A 6,709-nucleotide genomic window follows, 5' to 3' on the forward strand; every position below is an offset into this window, starting at 1 on the left:
TGTACATAGGGTCGCTATGAGTCGCAGGCGACTCGACAGCACATAACAACAACAACAACAACAACAATCTGTCGGAAAGATTAATTTGATATCTATATTGGGATTACTCGGCTCCACAGTCAACATTCTTGGCACCAGCAGCCAGGAAATAAAAAACAACGTATTGCGATGGGAAAGTCTGAGTTTAGGGACCTCTCTAAAGTACTCAAGAGCAACGTTGTCGCTCTGGAGACTAAAGAGCGTCTGATACAGGCCATGGTCTTTGCAATCACTTATTATGCATCAGAGAGTTGGACAATGACTAGGGAGGATAGAAGGGGAATCGACGCCTTTGAGCTGTGGTGCTGGAGAAGAGTATTGAATGTTCCATGGACTGCCAAGGAAACAAACAGATCCATCCTAGAGAGGGTTAAACCAGGCTACTCCTTGGAGGCAAAGATTCTGGGGCTTTGTCTGATGTGCTTTGGACATGTTGTAGGGAGGGACAGGTCCTTGGAGAGGGACATCATGCTTGGCAGGGTGGAGGACAGCGCAGGAGGGGAAGACCCTCTATGATGTGGATTGATTCAGTGACTGGGGTAATCGGGATGGGTGTGTCAGAGACAATGCGATTGGCACAGGATAGAGCAGGGTTTAGGGCTGTTGTACATAGGGTCGCTATGAGTCACAAATGACTCGACGGCACATAACAACAACAACAACGTATTGGGATTGTGTTGAACAGATATGTTGGTTTTGGTAGGATTGCCATTTTCACTATATTGAGTCTTCCTATCCACCAACAAGAAGCATTTTTCCATTTTTTTAGGTCTTTTATTGTTTGTAGCAGTAGTATTTTGTAGTTTTCTTTATAAAGGCCTTTCATGTCTCTCGTTAGGTTTATTCCCAGCTATATCAATTTGTGGTTGGTTTTTATTGGTGTTCAATGCCTCAAACCTATTCTTAAGATGATCTTGGAATTTAGAATCATATCTTGGTTCTTGTGGACTTATTTTCATTTTCTTCAGCCTCAATTTGAACTTGCATATGAATAATTGATGATCTGACCCACAGTTTGTCTGTGGTCTGGTTTTGACTGCTGGTATTGAGCTTCTCCAATTTTTTCTTCCACAAATATGGTCAATCTGATTTATATGGAGCTCATTAGCTGAGCCCCATGTGTAAAGTTGTTGTTTGTGTCTTTAACAAAAGGTATTTGCAATGAATAAATAACTGTAAAGATAAATTTAATAATTCTTTTTCCAGCCTCATTTCTTTCAACAAGCCCATATTTTCCAACTACTATTCCTTCTTCACTGTTTCCTACTTTTGCATTCCAGTCACTAATTATCATGAATCCATATTGACTGAATGTTTGGTCAATTTTGGAGTGCAAGATTTGGTAAAAATTCTCAATTTCCTCTTGGAGAAAGAGGGACAATCTTTTCCTGTACCAGTCAGATATGATTTGACGGTATACACACAAAGAATACTAATTTTTTTTTAAATTTAGGTTGTTTATTTTTCATTTCAATGAACATCTACAGAGATTTTGGGATTCCATTCATTCATTGTTGCACCCTTCTCCCCGCACAAACCCCTCCCCCCTGCCCCCCCCTCCCCCCTGCCCCCCATTTGCTCCTCTCCTTGAAAAGCAAAAGAAAAACTCCCTCATTGGTACACAATCCTCCCCCACACCTCCCCCCAAACCCCACCCCCTACCCCCAAATATAATCCACTCTGCAACCCTCATTGCATACTAAATTTTTTTTTAAATGAAATTAATTTTTTTAAAAAATTCTCAATTTCTTCCTCTTTGGCTCTAGGAGCATATATTTGGTTCTAGATGTAGGAATGTATATTTGTATAAAAGTTGTGTTGATAGGTCTTCTTTGTAAGTGTATGAATATTGTCCTATTACTCAGCATTACACAACTCAATTATACAACATTGTATTTCAGGATAGAGCTTGAAATTGACGTTTTTACTATGAATGCAACACCATTCCTCTTCTGTTTTTCATTCCCTGCATAATACATACCATAAGATAATATCATTCAAAGTGGCCAAAGCTGGTCCATCTAATCTCATTAAAGTCAAGAATATTGATGTTCATGCATTCCATTTCATTTTTTAACAATTTTGACATTTTTTAAAGTTTTTAACTTGTTGCAGAGGATCAAGGAATGCAGCGTTCGGTGTGGATTTCATCTCAATGTTAAGAAAACAAAGGTTCTTACTACTAGATAGGCAGCACCATGATAAATGGAGAAAAGATTGAGACTGTCAATAGCTTCATCTTGCTTAGACCTACAACACACTTGGTACCAACTGTCGGGAAATAAGGAGATGCGATGCAATGCACTGGGGAAATCTGCAGTTAGTCAGTTTAAGGACTAAGCTGTGTCTGATTCAGAAATGCATCTTGCTATGCATCTGAGAGCTAGATAATGAATAAGGATGACAGAAATATAAATTATATCTTTGAGCTGTGGTGTTGGAGAAGAGCATCATGGATGGCCAAGAGAACAAACAGATATATCTTGGAGAGGGTGCAGTTGGAGTGCTCTTTGGAGGCAAGAATTATGAGGCTTGACCTCACATACTGTGGGTATATTGATAGGAGGTGCTGTTCCTTGGAGAAAGACATGATGCTAGGAAGGGTGGAGGGTCAGTGAAGGAGAGGAAGCCCTTCAACCAGGTGGATTGACACGATAACTGCTGCAATGGTTTCTTGTGTGTCAAGAAGTGTGAGGATGGCACAGGATAGAATAGATATTTTGTTCATAGGGTTGTTATGCATTGTACTCAACTCAATGGCACCTAACAACAACAACACCACCATTGTAAATGATATTGCTTTCTCAGTTTCCTTCTCTGTGTTTTCTTCTTTACTGTAGAAGAATTCCATTGATTTTTTTTACATAGAACTTAAAGCTACTAGGTCTAACAGGTTTTTTGCTGAGTCCTTGGGTTTTTCTGTGTATACTATCATATCGTCTGAATGTAGTAACAATTTTACCTCCTTTTTGCAGATATGGTTACATCTTATTTCTTTCTTTGTCATAGTACCCTACAATATTGAATAGAAGTGGTGAAAACCAGACTCCTTGTCTGTTCCCTGTTTGCAAGGGGAATGTCTTTAGTCTTTATCCATTAAGTTATTAAGTTTTCTAGTATGCTGTCTCTTGGTTTTGAGTAAATACTTTTGCCTATGTTGAGGAAATTCAATTCTATTTCTACTTTGTTGAGGATTTTATTCAGGAAAGGGTGTTTTGTCAAAAGTCTTTTTCTCCATCAATTGATAGTATCATGTGGTTCTTGTTCTTTGTTTGGTAATGTGATGAATTACACTGTTTTTTCTTATGTTGAGTTATCTTTGCATACCTTTTATGAATCCCACTCAGTCATAATCACACACACACACACACACACACACACACACACACACACTTTTTGTTGGGTTCTATTATCCAGGACTTTGTTAAAAATTTTTGCGTCTATGTTCATGAGAAATGTTGGTCTTGTTATTTAGTTATTTAGTTTTGTTATTTAGTAGTATCTTTGCCTTGTTTTGGTATTAGTGTTATGCTTGCTTCATACAATGACTCTACAAGTGTTCCTTCTTTTACTGTTTTTTAAGAATGTGAGTAGAATTAGCAATAATTTGTTTCTCAATTTTTGGTAGAATTCACCTGTGAAGCCACTTGGTCCAGAACTTTTTTAGGGGAGCTTCTTTTTATGACCTACTTAATTTCTTTATTTGTGATGTGTATTCTAGTATTGTAAGTCTCTCTGTGTCAGTCTGAGTAGGTATACTTTCAAGGATTTGTCCATTTCCTCTAGGTTTTCAAATTTATCAAAGCATAGCTTTTCTTGATATTCCAGTATCATTTATTTAATTCCAGCTTGTTTTGTTGTGGTGTCATCTCTTTTGTTTATTATTCAAGTTATTTGTGTCTTCTCTTTCTTTCCTTTTGTTAAGTTAGCCTATTTGATTTGTCTTTTTTATTGACCCTTTCAAAAAGCCAGCTACTGGTCTTATTGATGGCTGTTGCAGACCGAGGGCAAAGTATTTTTATTATTAATAATAATGAGACAGACAACCAAGAATGAGATAGAGCAGAGAGCATAAAAAAACAGGGGGCCAACAGTTCCATGACTGAAGACCTCAATCCATGCCTCTCTGAGTATTTATTGAGAATCATAAGGAAAGTAAACAAAGGAAAATCATAAGGGAGTGGAAAACAAAGACAAGGGATCATGGGGAAGTCTTTTGCAGATAAGGCTAAGTTCCTCTCTATTGTTTACTTTTTGCCTATCTCAGGAGGGAGGAATTCAGTAAATACAAACTAAGAACATGTTGACTCTTAGGGAATGACTTAGTGCCACAGGGTGAATTCTACCTTGTATTAAGCCTCTCTCGTATCCTGATATTGCATTTTGTTTATTATTAATATTAAATTTTATATTTGGCTTCCCACAGATGGCTTCTATTGTTTTTCTGTTTTCTATCTCATTGATTTCAACTATTTATTGTCCTTATAATGTCCTTTCTTCTAGAGGCTATGGGGTTAGAGTTTTGTTCTTTTTCTATTTGATAGAGTTTGTAAAATTCAGTTTTATGAGAGGTCCAAGAGTGTGCAATAAGAGAGACATATGAAAGACACATAAAATAGCTGGGTGCAAGGGACTTAAGACTTCAAGCATCTTAAGTAATTTTACTCAGCACAGGCCAAGCTTTTTTAAACAAGATCTTCAAACAATATCACAAACACAAAAAAATTATATCCGTTTTAACAGGGGGTTCAAGCATTTTGTTAAGAATATTATCTCAGAACAAACACCTTCTACAGTGGTTTTTCAAGGAACATTATCCCAACATTTTTCAGAGTCTTATCAGCAAGTTTGCTCCAGCTAGCATGCAGGATTTCCTGTTATCAAGCTGTAGTTAGCTAGTCTGTGGGTATTCCATTATCAAACTGATAGATATTTTCAGTTATATATGTCCTAGCCCAACCACTGTAATCTTTCAACTCCACATCTCCCCCTTTATTTTTTAAATTGATAAAGCAAAAGCAGCATACTATGCATGAAAAAGCTCTTTCACTGAGCATCATTGTCTTTGATAGACTATATACAAAAGAGAAAAAAAGATAAATAATGTTACACTATAAGAAGAAATATGACTCTTCCATTCCTACAACCAAGTTACAGGATTAATTTGTTGTAATCTAGTAATTATCTCATCCGTGACTAAAGTATTATTTTGAATATCCAATTGTTTAAATATCTCATAAATCTATTGTTCTTTTTTTTACTTCAAAGTAGCATTTTTATTATATAAAAATGTAAAAATCCAGCAAAACCAGAAATGGATATATTTTCCTGGGATTTCACATTTGCTGATTTTTATTCATAATCTGTTTTAAAATACAATTTACATCCTCATCTCCATTCCCATCCTGATTATACAGATGCTAGTGGCAGAAAGGCCTGGAATAATTACTTAAAGGTCACCTTGGGGGCTGAGTGACATCTTGTGCCGAACTGCACCTTCTAAGAGACATCCCAATCTACCTGGTGTAAGGCGACTGGCCAATCAGAAGGAAACCCAGCCTTCAACCATATCTTGCATGACTGATCAGCTCCGTCATTAGAAGCTGACAAAGGGCATCTAATCAACTTTCTCCAGGAGAACTGACCACCAGTGTGACCACCCTACCCCCAACCCCTACCTATAAAGTTTAACCTGTAATTTTTCCTCACTGGTAACTTTACTGCCTGACCCTGCCTTTCTCTGGCCTCAGACAGTAAATCTGACCCTAGAGCCACTAATAAACTCTTTTGTTTCACTTTGACAGGTTCTCTGTGCCTTTTTTCACCTTACATCTTGGTGCCGAAAATCCGGGAGCAGTAGGTGCCTCTTAGAGGTCACTCCTCTACCATAAACCAAGCCTTGAATCGGGTCCCTCCGGACCTTGCCACTCCTGCCAGGAGCCATCTGTGGTAAGTGATCTGCAGCCCTTTTTTCACCTCTTTTCCCTACACTGCTCTCCAGGAACCCTGCCTGTGGTGCACCCCAGGGCTTCCTGTGTCCGGCTGAATCAGGGTCAGCCCCTAAGCTCTGTAGGTCTGAGGGGACGCCCCAGGCCTCCAGCAGCTAACATCCTCCTTGCTTTGTGTGGACTAAGTGCTGGGACACCAAACTTTCTCCACAATTTGCTCCAGGACAAGGCAAAAATGGGTTCACAATCCTCCAAATTTGACCCCAAGACACCATTTGAGTACTTACTTTCTCATTGGCCTAAGGTCCGAGACCAGTTAAACATACTGGAAGAAGCCTCTCATTTTCTTTTATACTGTTTCCTGGCCTCAATACCAAATGGATGATGGGCTTCATTGGCCATCAAGTGGCACCTTAGACTGAAAGACCCTAAACTAGGGCTTTTCCCAGACCGGCCACGACCCCGAGCAACTCACACCAGATCCACTTGCTGTAATCACGAGAGGCTTTATTGACGAAGCTTCCGGACGACTTATATCTCACATGAGAGACAGGGAAGTCGACCCCGAGCCCCAAAAAGCAAGGGAATTTATACTAGGTCTAGGGGTTCTTTGGCATAGAGATAGCTCATTGGCTCTTTGGAAAAGGAGAAGTTCAATTTTAGGTCAGGTGCCTGCTGCTGACGTTAGTTAAAATATGGTTTTTGCCAGTAATTGTTTCTTC

General features: G+C 38.8%; 1 pseudogene; it reads left to right on the forward strand.

Annotated features, from left to right (window-relative positions):
- LOC102861037 overlaps positions 1-5,899 on the forward strand; it is a 158,843-nt pseudogene extending 152,944 nt beyond the window's left edge.
- The last annotated feature ends 810 nt before the right edge of the window (positions 5,900-6,709 follow it).

Source organism: Elephantulus edwardii, unplaced genomic scaffold (assembly GCF_000299155.1).
Source record: "Elephantulus edwardii isolate Elephantulus edwardi_28Jun2011 unplaced genomic scaffold, EleEdw1.0 scaffold00407, whole genome shotgun sequence".
In the NCBI taxonomy this organism is placed as follows: domain Eukaryota; kingdom Metazoa; phylum Chordata; class Mammalia; order Macroscelidea; family Macroscelididae; genus Elephantulus; species Elephantulus edwardii.